The sequence below is a fragment of the Scyliorhinus torazame genome, chromosome 15, assembly GCF_047496885.1.
Source record: "Scyliorhinus torazame isolate Kashiwa2021f chromosome 15, sScyTor2.1, whole genome shotgun sequence".
NCBI lineage: Eukaryota > Metazoa > Chordata > Chondrichthyes > Carcharhiniformes > Scyliorhinidae > Scyliorhinus > Scyliorhinus torazame.
The window spans coordinates 48,905,688-48,918,786 of NC_092721.1; the positions used below are offsets into that span (position 1 = coordinate 48,905,688).

At 41.5% G+C, this 13,099-nt stretch overlaps 1 protein-coding gene and 1 long non-coding RNA gene across 2 annotated transcripts in view; one reads left to right on the forward strand and one right to left on the reverse strand.

Moving 5' to 3' along the window:
• Positions 1 to 13,099, reverse strand: part of LOC140391587 (uncharacterized) — a 57,434-nt gene that overhangs the window by 7,071 nt on the left and 37,264 nt on the right. The gene's annotated exons all lie outside the window — the stretch shown is intronic.
• The window catches only part of gpc6a (glypican 6a), a 1,492,324-nt gene that overhangs the window by 1,477 nt on the left and 1,477,748 nt on the right, over positions 1 to 13,099 (forward strand). The gene's annotated exons all lie outside the window — the stretch shown is intronic.

A 13,099-nucleotide genomic window follows, 5' to 3' on the forward strand; every position in this document is an offset into this window, starting at 1 on the left:
TGTGTATGTTGAGCTGAGTGGCTAGACACAGAAATACTATTGTGGGATTTGAATACACAAATGGTTCTGGGTGGGTTACATCTTAGACTTGTTCGTGATCGGTTCTAACTTACGACCAACATACTTTGCGCACAAGTCGGAAGAGAGGAAATTATATTTGTCCATATTAAACAAAGCTTCCTCCTGTATTTTAAAGCTGATCACAGGTCACCTATCTTTTAATAATACTATGACATAGTAACTGAGATTGATTTAAATTAGAATGGATGCTGATACTGGTAATCCTGGAATGGGAAGTGATATGGTTTATATTTTCAAATGAGACATGCTTTGGAAGTCAAATAATGCAAATCAAAACCTGAGAGTTTTAATTTTTAATCAATAAGTATTACTATTGTACACATTTGGTACAGCTGTTTGTGTTTTCAACCAAAGCTATTTAACTAAAATTGCCCCATTGTCAGCCCACCACTGCCTTGTAGATAAAAATTGTATCCTGTTTTACTTCCTAATTTTGTCCTGTTGTTTTGATTATATTTACACCAATATGCTTAGCGTTGCTATGAGAATCCAATGAACAGGTACCTCTATCGGATTTTTGTAGAAGGAAATCTCTGGTTGCTGTGACGGCAATGCTTCCAGATTTTCAGAGGGCAGAACATTCTTGATATTTCTAACTGTGCTTCCATTGAGTTCCATTCACCACCTATTCAGACTACTGAAATGTTGGCACTGATATTGTTTATACATCATGTTGATAGCCTTCCAAATATGAGCTCAGAAAACAAATTATATCCAACTGTCGTGATGTGGAGTAATTCTTATTTATAGCTGCACTGATCAATTTCTGGACAGTATTTCAGATAAAATAACCACTGTTCAATGTATACACAGAGACACTTAGGCGCAAGACAGGCGTTTTGAATTTATTTAAACATTAAAATAATGGAAATATGGAAAATGAATTATGGGACAATGCCAGCTGTTCTTAATTTCTCTGTAGGCTCACTATCAGCTGTGCATTCTCACTAATCCTAGGGAAGCCAGATCAACCACCTTCCCTGGAGAACTGTTTGATATAAAAGTACCCATATTGTTTAACACTAGTAGATTCCCTTTCTTGTCCAATACAGGTAGCATTTATGGTTGTTCACAAATCTGTTTTTAACAAACATTCTAGAGAATACACTTTTACTTTCATTCTATATAATAAAGTTTGAAAATAAAATATTGAGGAGGAGTATTGCTAAAGTGTCCATAACCATCGTGATTCCCTGTGCTAATCCAGGCTGCCTAATTATGTCTGTGACGTGGTGGTGGCCTGGTGGTAAACGGGAACTGTGCATTTATCATGAGCTTCAATTATGAGCATTTAATTAATGGATCTACTGGGTGCAGTTTCTTTTTGATATAACAGAGTGTTTTACTTCTTCACATGAAGGCAGTATTTCTGTACTTAAACTCTACCCATACTTTGAAAAAAAGAGTGTGAAAATTGTTTGAGAATTCAGTAGAATTCTGAATGTTTGAAAGCTGATGGATCTCCTCTGGTGTTGCTTATGAATTTGTATGGATGAGAGGATTGTTTTGATATTTCATGAAGCAACAAAAAAAGGAACAACCCATGGAACGCACGGTGGCAAGGTGCGTAGCACTGCTGCCTCACAACACCAGGGGCCTGGGTTTGATTCCGGCGGGTTTGATTCCGGCCTTGGGTGACTGTCTGTGTGAAGTTTACATGTTCTCCCAGGGTTACGGGGATAGGGGAGGCGGGGGCCCGGGGGAGGGTGGGGGGGGGAGTACACCTAGATAATGTGCTCTTTCTGAGCAACGGTGCAGACTCGATGGGCTGAACAGCCTCCTTCTGCACTGCAGGGATTCGATGAATGCAATCACAAACTGAGCCAATGATAAAATGGAGGATAAGATGGTTTCTGAAGTATTAATTACTGAGGACATTTAACGTTTTAACCTTATTCACTAACATAATTTGTTAATTTCATGGAATATATATAATGTAACCTTTATTTCAGTAGTAAATAGGTTTAACTTATTGCACTATAGGATAACTTAATAATTAACAACAGTGAATTTTCACACCAGGTTGGACATCATTGAATTGGGAAATTGTTAATTACTTCCTGACCAAGTTGTTATTAACTTATATTGTCCTAATGGATTTGTTGTTGGTAAACATGAGTGTTTCATTAATTTGCCTGTTTGAGGGAATAGGTGGAAAGTAGGCTGGAGCCTGTGAGGCAAAGGAATCAAACAGGAGACAGGTCAGAACCTTGCAGTGGTGTCTAAGTGACCAGAGCCACAGAAATATATGTAAAGTTTGAAGATGAGTGGTTTATAGTGCTCATTTTTAAAAACATATTTCCCTGGCTGGTTATGATACCAAAGGTAAAATTGAAGAGCAGCTGTCATGATTGATGCATCTGCGTCAATTATCTTTGTGTAATGCAGTTGGCAAGACAAGATGTTGCAATAATCACTCGCAAAAATATTAATAATATGACTGGACCTAGGCATCTCACGGCATGCCCCAGTAGTTGGACCTGCACCCTTCAGCTTGAAATGTTTTTGTACTAAAACATGCTGAAAGTGCATATTGTGGCAAGGGCAACAGAGCTTCTGAGACTTGGGTAAACAGTGGGAGCAATTTACTACCTCAACAAATGAGATTTAAAGATTATGAAAGAAACTGGAATGATGGAAAAAGAGGGTGAATTACAGTCAAATCAGGTACAGAAAGCAAAATAAAGAGAAAGAAAGATTGAATTAACAGAGAGAAAAAAAGAGACCGATTACGACATGCAGGAATGAGACTCTATGGTTTGAATTATTTCATTTCTGGGCCGGAATGATTGATTGGCAGTCATTAACAATGATCTAAAGAGGAATACTTGAAGAATTAATTATTTGCCTCATCTTTCTGTGGCAAGTTGAATGGCCTGCTAATGTACAAATACAGCAAGTTCCTCAGCATAATGGAGATGCTAACAGCGAGATGCCATTTGTGCAAGTAAAATGGAAAAGGAGCTTAAATCGACCAGCAAGCTCTCGAGATTCTCAACCAACAATGTATTTCATCATTACCTGACCATTTGCTCCGCTTTGGAGAAGTGCCTGCAGAAACGCACCACCATCATTTACATAGCACCCCCCCCCGCCATGCAAATAACCATCCCTCGCAATTGACAAGCATTTATTTCAGTAATGTACTGCTGCAACTTCAGGCTCAATATTTGGGTGCAGAACTGCTAGAGGTCAGTGATGTTGTTTATTTATAATAGCTTGCTCTAAGATTGGTCCATTGTGTTTGTCCTATTTTTTTTTCATGTATGGAATGATCAGTCTGGACTGTATGCAGAACAATACTTTTCACTGTACCTCGGTACATGTGACAATAAACAAATCCAATCCAATCCAAAAACAATGAGGAAAAACAACTAGTTAAACAAAAGAATAGTTTCCTTTCTCCAGCGATAAAGTGAAGTATTTTTCAGAAAAAGAACTGGGGCGAAATTCTCCGGTATCGGCGCGATGTCCGCCGACCGGCGCCAAAAACGGCGCAAATCAGTCGGGCATCGCGCTGCCCCAAAGGTGCGGAATCCTCCGCATCTTGGGGGGCCGAGCCCCAACCTTGAGGGGCTAGGCCCGCGCCGGACTAATTTCCGCCCCGCTAGCTGGCGGAAAAGGCCTTTGGTGCCCCGCCAGCTGGCACGGAAATGACATCTCCGGGCGGCGCATGCGCAGGAACGTTAGCGGCCGCTCACGACATTCCCGCGCATGCGCTGTGGAGGGACTCTCTTCCGCCTCTGCCATGGTGGAGACCGTGGCGAAGGCGGAGGGAAAAGAGTGCCCCCACGGCACAGGCCCGCCCGCAGATCAGTCGGCCCCGATCGCGGGCCAGGCCACCGTGGGGGCCCCCCCAGGACCCCGGAGCCCGCCCGCGCCGCCTTGTCCCGCCGGTAAGGTAGGTGGTTCAATCCACGCCGGCGGGACAGGCATTCTAGCAGCGGGACTTCGGCCCATCCGGGCCCGCCAACTGGCGCCGTGCGATTCCCGCCCCCGCCGAATCTCCGGTGCTGGAAAATTCGGCAACCGGCGGGGGCGGGATTCACGCCAGCCCCCGGCGATTCTCCGACCCGGCGGAGGGTCGGAGAATCTCGCCCCTGAATACAATCAAATTACTGGCGAGCACAGCTGAAACCTTTAGATAAAATATAATATCAACCGCATAGGAATTAATTGAGAGAAAACATTCAGTGTATTATCAGTTAAGTTGCGATATCAATTTCTGCCAGGGTTAAATATTTTTGCGTTGCTTTACCCCTTTAATGGAAAAGAATTTGAAGAGATTTTTATTTGTGTATTTTGATTTTAAATTTACGCGTTCCTGAGAAATTACCTCCAGTCATTTTATTTCAGGTTTTGCGCAAAAATATTGTGCGATACTCATGGGAGGAGGCAGGTATCTTGTTTGGGAAAGAATTGTTGTTTTCCGTTGTTTTACAACATCCTTTGATCATAGAGCTGATTATTGTAAATCACATACGTGAGACATTGAAATAAAAACAGAAAATGCTGGAGAAACTCAGCAGGTCAGTCAGCATCTGTGAAGAGAGAGACAGAGTTAACATTTTGCATCTGTAAGACTTTTCTTTAGCTCTGAAGAATCATATGGACACAAAACGTTAACTCTGTTTGTCTCTTCAGATGCTGACAGACCTGCTGTGTTTTTTCAGCATTTTCTGTTTTTATTTTAGATTTCAAGCATCTGCAATATTTTGCTTTTAGTATATGAGACTGTGGTTTCACTAAAAACAATGTTTATGCTCATCAAGCATATTTTAACATGTAGAACATAGAATGTTGAGTAAAGTGACCATGAAAGTAACGCAAAGTGAAGAAGTTTACTTTAGCATGCACGACTAGTGATCGCTCATTGAGGATAATTGCTGAAAAAAATACATTTTGTCTATGATTTTCATCTTGCACTCATCAAAATAACCGCACGAATGCCAAATTTCAAAAGATGACAACAATTTATACCACGGGATTGTTTGAAATTTGGCATTCTTGTGCTTGTTCTGATGAGTGCAATATGAAAATCTTCGACAACATGTCTCTCTAATCAGCAATATTCTAATTCTCACTACCAAACGACTGTTTGTACAATTGAATTTCAAAAATCAGATCACGTTGTTGTTAGGTTGGCTTATGTTTGGGTTAGGATTGTTTTTGCCTCCAGACACAAATAGTTAATTAGCAGATCTTTGTATCACTGTTTAGTTATTCATTCAACAGTTCAAGACAAACATAAATATTAGCAAATGCTTAACAAAAAATTACTTTGCACAGAAGTGAGCCTGGTATCTCAAGGTGAAATCTTCTAGTTAAACTGTGGAGAATTTAGGATTTATTTTATGCATGCAAAATAATTTGTTATATTTCCGTGTGATTAAACCAAGAAATCTGCACTTGGCAGATTTGGGAATACTGTGTTTATATTCAGGTTTTAATTTGTATTGGCAGTTTGCATATCTGGAGTTCAATGTACCTGATTTTCCAACAGCTCTTTTCCTAGCTATGCACCAATTCAAATTCCATCTGCTTTTCATGCTGAATCCTATAGTAGGACTATGGCAAATATTGAAATAAAACAACTTGCAAATAAAGAACCGATAGCTTTTCACAAGGCAATCAGAGAGGGATACTGTACAATTCTCCAGTTTAAATGCAGCCTTATAAGAAGATGGTTTCCAATCTGAATTTGATATGAAATGAAATGAAATGAAAATCGCTTATTGTCACAAGTAGGCTTCAAAATAAATGAAGTTACTGTGAAAAGCCCCTAGTCGCCACATTCCGGCGCCTGTTCGGGGAGGCTGGTATGGCTCTGCATAATGGCAGTGGAAATAAAGCTACATAATTTAGGCCAATGAAGTTATGAAAAAATTGTACAGGTTGCAGTGCCTGTTCATGATTCTCCAGTCCAGTGTGAGGGTTCTTTATGTACTGTGCAACGGTGCCGATTAGGGGAGCCGTTGGCTATTTTGCTGCTAAGCCAGAAGGAGGCTCTGCTGTGTAGCTGGCAGCAGTGTTAATACTGTATCATACCCTGGAGATATTTACAGTCAGAAGAACAGACCTACAGTTTTGTTGAGTAAGATTCTGTCCACACAAACAGAGCAGTCTCTAATTTGATGTTAATTTTGTTGTCCTATAGTAGCAGCTATCATACACTATATATGTGTAAAGACCATTCTCACATATTTCAGTACATGATGATGGCCAAAACACACAACAGAGTATTCCGTTCTGACTAGATTCAGAAATGTCTTTGGGGAAACACTTTGTGGAAATATCTAACTGATATTTTTGTCCCCTTTTTAGGATAGTTTACACAAACAACTTATATATATATAACACCTTTAACAAAGTAAAATGTTCCAAAGGAGTGCTGCAAAACAAAATTTGACACCAAGCCGGGTGAAGAGATACAAGGGTAGATGACCAAATGTTTACTCAAAGAGTGGAGGGTGAGGGAATGTTTAAGAATGTTAAAGTCAGAGAGTTTGAGAGAGGGTATTTCAGATCTTGCAGCCTAGCACTCTGAAGACATATGGTTGCCAGTGGTGGAGTGATAAAAATCAGGGATGCTCAAGAGGCCGGAATTTTCTAAATGGGGAAATGCTTCGGAAAGCAGAAGCACAAAGGGACTTGGGAGTCCTTGTTCACGATTCTCTTAAGATTAATGTGCAGGTTCAGTTGGCAGTTAAGAAGGCAAATACAATGTTAGCATTCATGGTAGGAGGGCTCGAATACAAGACCAGGGGTGTACTTCTGAGGCTGTATAAGGCTCTGGTCAGACCCCATTTGGAGTATTGTGAGCAGTTTTGGGCCCCATATCTAAGGAAGGATGTGCTGGCCTTGGAAAGGGTCCAGAGGAGGTTCACAAGAATGATCCCTGGAATGAAGAACTTGTCGTATGAGGAACGTTTGAGGACTCTGGGTCTGTACTCGTTGGAGTTTAGAAGGATGAGAGGGGATCTTATTGAAACTTACAAGATACTGTGAGGCCTAGATAGAGTGGACGTGGAGAGGATGTTTCCACTTGTAGGAAAAACTAGAACTAGAGGACACCATCTCAGATTAAAGATACGATCCTTTAAAACAGAGATGAGGAGGAATTTTTTCAGCCAGAGGGCGGTGAATCTGTGGAACTCTTTGCCGCAGAAGGCTGTGGAGGCCAAATCACTGAGTGTCTTTAAGACAGAGATAGATAGGTTCTTGATTAATAAGGGCATCAGGGGTTATGGGAGAAGGCAGGAGAATGGGGATGAGAAAATGTCAGCCATGGTTGAATGGTGGAGCAGACTCGATGGGCCAAGTGTCCTAATTCTGCTCCTATGTCTTATGGTCTTATAACCGGTGGAGCATTTCAAAGGGTTACAGAGATAGAGAGGCTAAAGGCTATGGAAAAGTTTGATGATAATTTTAAAATTGCAGCATTGTTTAACTGGGAGCCAGTAAAGGTCAATAAACACAGCGGGGGTGATGGGACTTGGTGTGAGTTAGGACACTGGCGAAGGGTTTTGGATGACCTCCGGATTATGTAGAGTAGAATGTGGCAGACAGTCAGGTTGAATTGGAATAGTAAAGTGCAGAAGTAATGTCATGGATGAGGCTTTTAACAGAGGCAGAATGGAGTCAGAGGATTTTACAGAGGTGCAAATAGGCACAAATGATTGGATTGAAAAATGGATTCCACAAGTGAATGGATATTCTGGAGGGTGAAGCGGAGAGAGGTGCTGGCCACTGAAATGCTGAGTCAGCACTGGGAGGGACGAATGAGACAGAAAAGATCAGGAGGCACAAAGGGAATTTCCGAAGAGGGCATCAAGCCTCGCATTTCAGCAAGATTGTGGGAGGGTCGAGAAGTACAGAAGGGCTGGGGAAGGGATTTCAGAGGGCAGAGTACCCCAGAGTGGAGAAATGAGAGACCGCATGACCGCAGAACGGAGGGGTCCAGGAGGGGTAAAGAGAAGAAAAGTGAAAAAGGAGTAGAAAATAAAATGGAAATAGAAGTGATGGACTCCAATCTGAGTGGCAGCCAAAATAGACATGCATTACAAGTTACATGATCTGGTTATGTAGCAGCTATTCAGATGTATATATCCTTATCGTAAACATGGAATAGAGAGGCAACAATATAGGAGGGAGTTGGAGTTAAAGTCCAGTGGTGGAAAAATGTAGGGTGGAGTTGACATGGAACATCAATGAGCTATCCAAGTTTGGAGACATGTGCAGCAAACAAGTGAAATCCAGAAGCTGATCGAAAAACAGAATATGGGAGAAATCACTGTTGAAGATATTTCTGTGCCAATGATGATCCAGGAAGTGTGCAGAGTCAGTCGTGGGATGGCAAAATAGCGATGACTTTGCAACTGGTCAGTACAAATTCCAGAAGCTGTGGTTTGCACTTTGACCCAGGAGACAGGCTGTAACTGAAGCTAAACAACCAGTAGAACCAGTCACAGGCCGAGCAGAGAAAGGAATGGCGATGAAAGGCTGTAAACTGATCAAAGTTGCTTTCAAATACATGCACCAGCTTAGCAGATCAGAGACACACTGCTGAGTCTGATGACATAGTCTAATGCAAAAGCACAGGAATCCAGGTATGTCCAGGGAAGTCCAGGCAACCAAATTTGATGATCCAACGCTCACGGAGAAAAGTGAAGAGTGGGCATGGTCAAGTGATGAGCAGTGATGGCTTTAACTTGTAGTTAGGACTAAGACAGTCTTAACTATTAGATCCAGATGACTTACTGAGGAGTTTGAATGAGAAAGGGCAAAGGATGAGAGTGGATGGTCATGGACAGCTTGGGGTAGACAGCAAGGCAATCCCTACACCTGGCCATGCAGGAGCCATCTTGAGTCGTCCCCAAAAACATTAAATTCATTTAAAATGCAAACATTTATGTTGAACATTTTGAAGATTCTTATTTTTTGGCAGTATTAACTTCAAAGAAGAAAGAAAGACAAGGTGGGAACTTTTCATGTATAAAGTAGAAGCAGGACTTGCCCATCGTTGCAATGGAGCTGGCCAGGTAGGGATACCAGGATGCACATTTTTGACAGGAGCCAGCCCTTTAAAAGGTACTTCCAAAAATCCGGCAGCCCCGGAATTAGGCTGGGAATCCACGAATTGGGACCTGGCCGTCATTTTTAAAGTGTTCCCCAAACATCTTGACATGGTGAAAATTCAGCCCATTGTCTCCTGCGTGCACCACTTAGTACCCTTTAACATTTCCTAGTCACAGTGAATATGATAAAGAAACAAAATTTATAGGTTCCTTTTTCACATTTTAGTCATTCAATCTGCTGTCCTTTACCGGTAATTAAACCTTCTTTTAATTCTGTAACTTAGCTTCTGACCATCACTATGGTCCATTCTTTCCTCCTGTTCTTACAAAGTACTTAAGCGGGTGTGTCTGCTCAATCCACATAAAATTTGGTTCATGTGAAACGATGAAACCTGATGAGCATTTTATGTTGGCAGGGTGGAGGGAAATCACTCCTGTTCAGTCACACTTTCCCAATGAAGGCGCCCCCGCCATGGTACCTCCACATGAGCTATTTCAGTACCGTTCATTGAGCTACATATGGAAATGACCAAAAACTTGTTCAGAAAGGTAGGCTTCAAGAAACATCTTAAAGGAGGAAGGAGCAGGAGAGGGGTGTGGAGAGATTTAGGGAGAGACTTTCAGATCTTAAGGTCTTGGCCACGGGAGGCATAGTCACCAAGGGTAAAGTGATTCAAATTGGGGATGCACTAGAGGCCATTATTGGAGAGTGGTGTCGTGTGAAATCCCACTTTAGCTCGATTGGCTGGACAGCTGGTTTGTGATGCAGAACGAGGCCAACAGCATGGGTTCAATTCCCGTACCGGCTGAGGTTATTCATGAAGACCCAACCTTTTCACCCTTGCCCTTCATCTGAGGTGAGGTTTCCCCTCAAAGGGGAAAGCAGCCTATGGTCATCTGGAACTATTGAAATTTTAATTTTAGTCATTTACCTGCTGAGAAATAAATCTGGGCCTGTTTTGGGTGGGAGGCTGCTTGTCACAGAATTTGTCATAGAATTTACAGTGCAGAAGGAGGCCATTCGGCCCATCAAGTCTGCACCGGCTCTTGGAAAGAGCAACCTACCCAAGGTCCACACTTCCACCCTATCCCCATAACCCAGCAACCCTACCCAACACTATGGGCAATTTTGGAGACTAAGGGCAATTTAGCATGGCCAATCCACATAACCTGCACATCTTTGGACTGTGGGAGGAAACCGGAGCACCCGGAGGAAACCCACGCAAACACGGGGAGGATGTGCAGACTCCGCACAGGAGGATGTGCAAACGTGGGGCTGAATTTTACCTGCTCCAGCAAACATGTTTCCCATGGCAGGTGGTTATGTAAAGTATGGCAGGTGTCCAAATTCTCACCTACCCCCAAGCTTACCCCCATAACATGGGGAGGAAGGCACTGAAATTAACAGCTCGACCACCATTTAAAAATTAATAATCAACCCAATTGACCCTGACAGTAATACACAGCCCATGCCATGGCTTGGGCAGGAAGCCGGGGGATGGAAGTTCAATCTTTTAACTTATCTATTGAAAGGGTGCTAAGAACATGAGGTGACATAAGGGGGAGTAAGTGGCACCAAAACGAATCTCTGTGCCATCCTACTTTATTCCATCTCGACTCGCGTTTTCTCATTCCCACACGATGACACCACTTGGGTACATAGCCATAATTTATTTTTCAGAATATGTTCTACCGATATCAGAGACCAGAGCCAGGAGCTTAAGTGAGGATTGCACTTATGGGTAAAGACTGGAAATAGATTGAAGTGGAGTAAAGAAAAGGGACACTGGGGAAACCTCAGAGGATTACTGAAAATTTAATGGGATGAAAAGAGTGCAAACAGAAGTTATTTACACACGCACTGCACTAGAATTAGCATGGCAAAGATAGAAAAAAAACAGGCTAATATTGAAAGGGATGAGCACGTTACAGCAGCAAGTAATGCTTCAGTGATTTCTTTTATTACAATCCTTGTAGTATATTATAATTCAAGTAAGTTGACTGTGAGACAATGTTACATTGGGATAGTTTTGATATAATTAAGCAAACTGACAAAACTTGTAAGTAGAAAGTGCATGACTGGTGATAAAATAATTTTGCCGACTTAGTTTATTTCTTCAGTACATTATAAAAAGACTTAGCAAAAATATGTTTAGACCAACTGATCTAGGGAACTAGTTTTTCCGTGATGCGAATTGGAATTTACAGCAAGGTTGGCATCAAAGAAGCTCCTAGATAAAGCTGTTAATGTGACAATCTTTAAACAGAGTCGAATGAATATCTTTAGAGGAATAGGATTAAATGTTATTAGAATAAATACAGATAGTGTTCGGACACAAGGGATTGTGAACTGCTGTGAAGGGGAAACAGTCATTCGAAAGACGGAAAGGGATGAAGAATAAATAACAGGTGTATGGTCAGGAATGGGGATGGAAGTAATGAATGTAAATCTCAATTAAAAAGTGATTACTCCACCTCTATCCAGCTTTTTTTGTCCGTGCCAAATGTTAATTAGAGAGTTTATGTATTTTTTGTATCAATGTGAAATATAATCCTTCCAAAAATGTACCTGGATCGGTATATTTGAGGATCTCTTGGCCTGCTGTCACCTTTGCACGAGCAGGAGGCGTAAAGCAGCTTCACCAATTTAAAATTGTATCAGCAAACCTGACTTCATAAACAATGGACACATGCAGGCTCAGAAAGCTCTCCAAGGCCTTGCTTTTTGTGAGTCTCTTGTGGTTGAAAGCTTTTTAACTGTTTTAACAACTGAGGTACAGATGTTGTAATGTTTAAAACAGCTTGTTACGTATGTCCAAAGTTGTGCCATTTACTTGCCTTTTTGTTAATGACTAGAGGAAGCTGTCAAAAAACGTCCCATGAAATAAAATTTAAATTGTATCGAGCTTCATTAGTGGAAATATAAAGAGGTTTTTGCTGTCTAATATTTTGGTACTAAACATATCCTGTTAGATATGGGGCCAGCGTTTTTGACTCTCAAAATAAGTAGGTAAACAATGGAAGACTGACAGAAGCATTTGTGGATTAATTGACTCTGGTCTAAGATTTAATACCCATCAAAAATAAATAAAAATTCCAGAAAGAAATTCTGAAAAAATAATTTAACTTGCAAAAGCCATTAATCAGGATGAGGCTCATGGAGCATTACATATTTATTGTGTCACTTTGGAAGATCAGTGTTTAATCCCCAGTCAGATCTGATGAGTGAGCATAAGGATGGCAAATAATTGAGCAGCAGGAGAGCAATGAATCCTAAAGGATTTTGGAACAAGATTGGCAATGCAACAGTCAGGCATAGTGAAGGAGAAGAAACTCAGACGGCAGTGAATATCCTACATTAGAATCAGTTATCCATAGGCAGGAAGATCAGTTCATGAGGAAGCTTGGTCTTCCCAGGGAGTTTGTACCACCCTGGAAATACTATGAGCACAAGGGGAACAGTGATTCCAAAGAGGAAAGTGCACCGCCATCTTGTCAGGGCAATCACAGTGGGCTATAAATGCAGCTTTGCCAGCATTGTCCACATACTAAAAAACAAAATCTACAATTGCAGTTCACCAATTTACCAAATGAGCAGTGATGGTAGTGATTGCCATGTCTCTCAATATTGTTGCAACACCTTGGGCCATTGCGTGGTCAATTGCAGCTCCATGCGCCCAGGAGTCACAACACAAGTGAATTAAACAATAATTCTTATAAAAATACCCAAGGTCTTTGGCCCCTGGTCGCATAATAATTACAGTCACCAGGTTTGTAACTTTAAACGCAATTACTGTCGATTTATAACAAGGATTATCAGGAAATAATAATCTTTCTTCGTATCACAAGTAGGCTTACATTAACACTGCAATGAAGTTACTGTGAAAATCCCCTATTTCCACACTCCGGCACCTGTTCGGATACACTGAGGGAGAATTCAC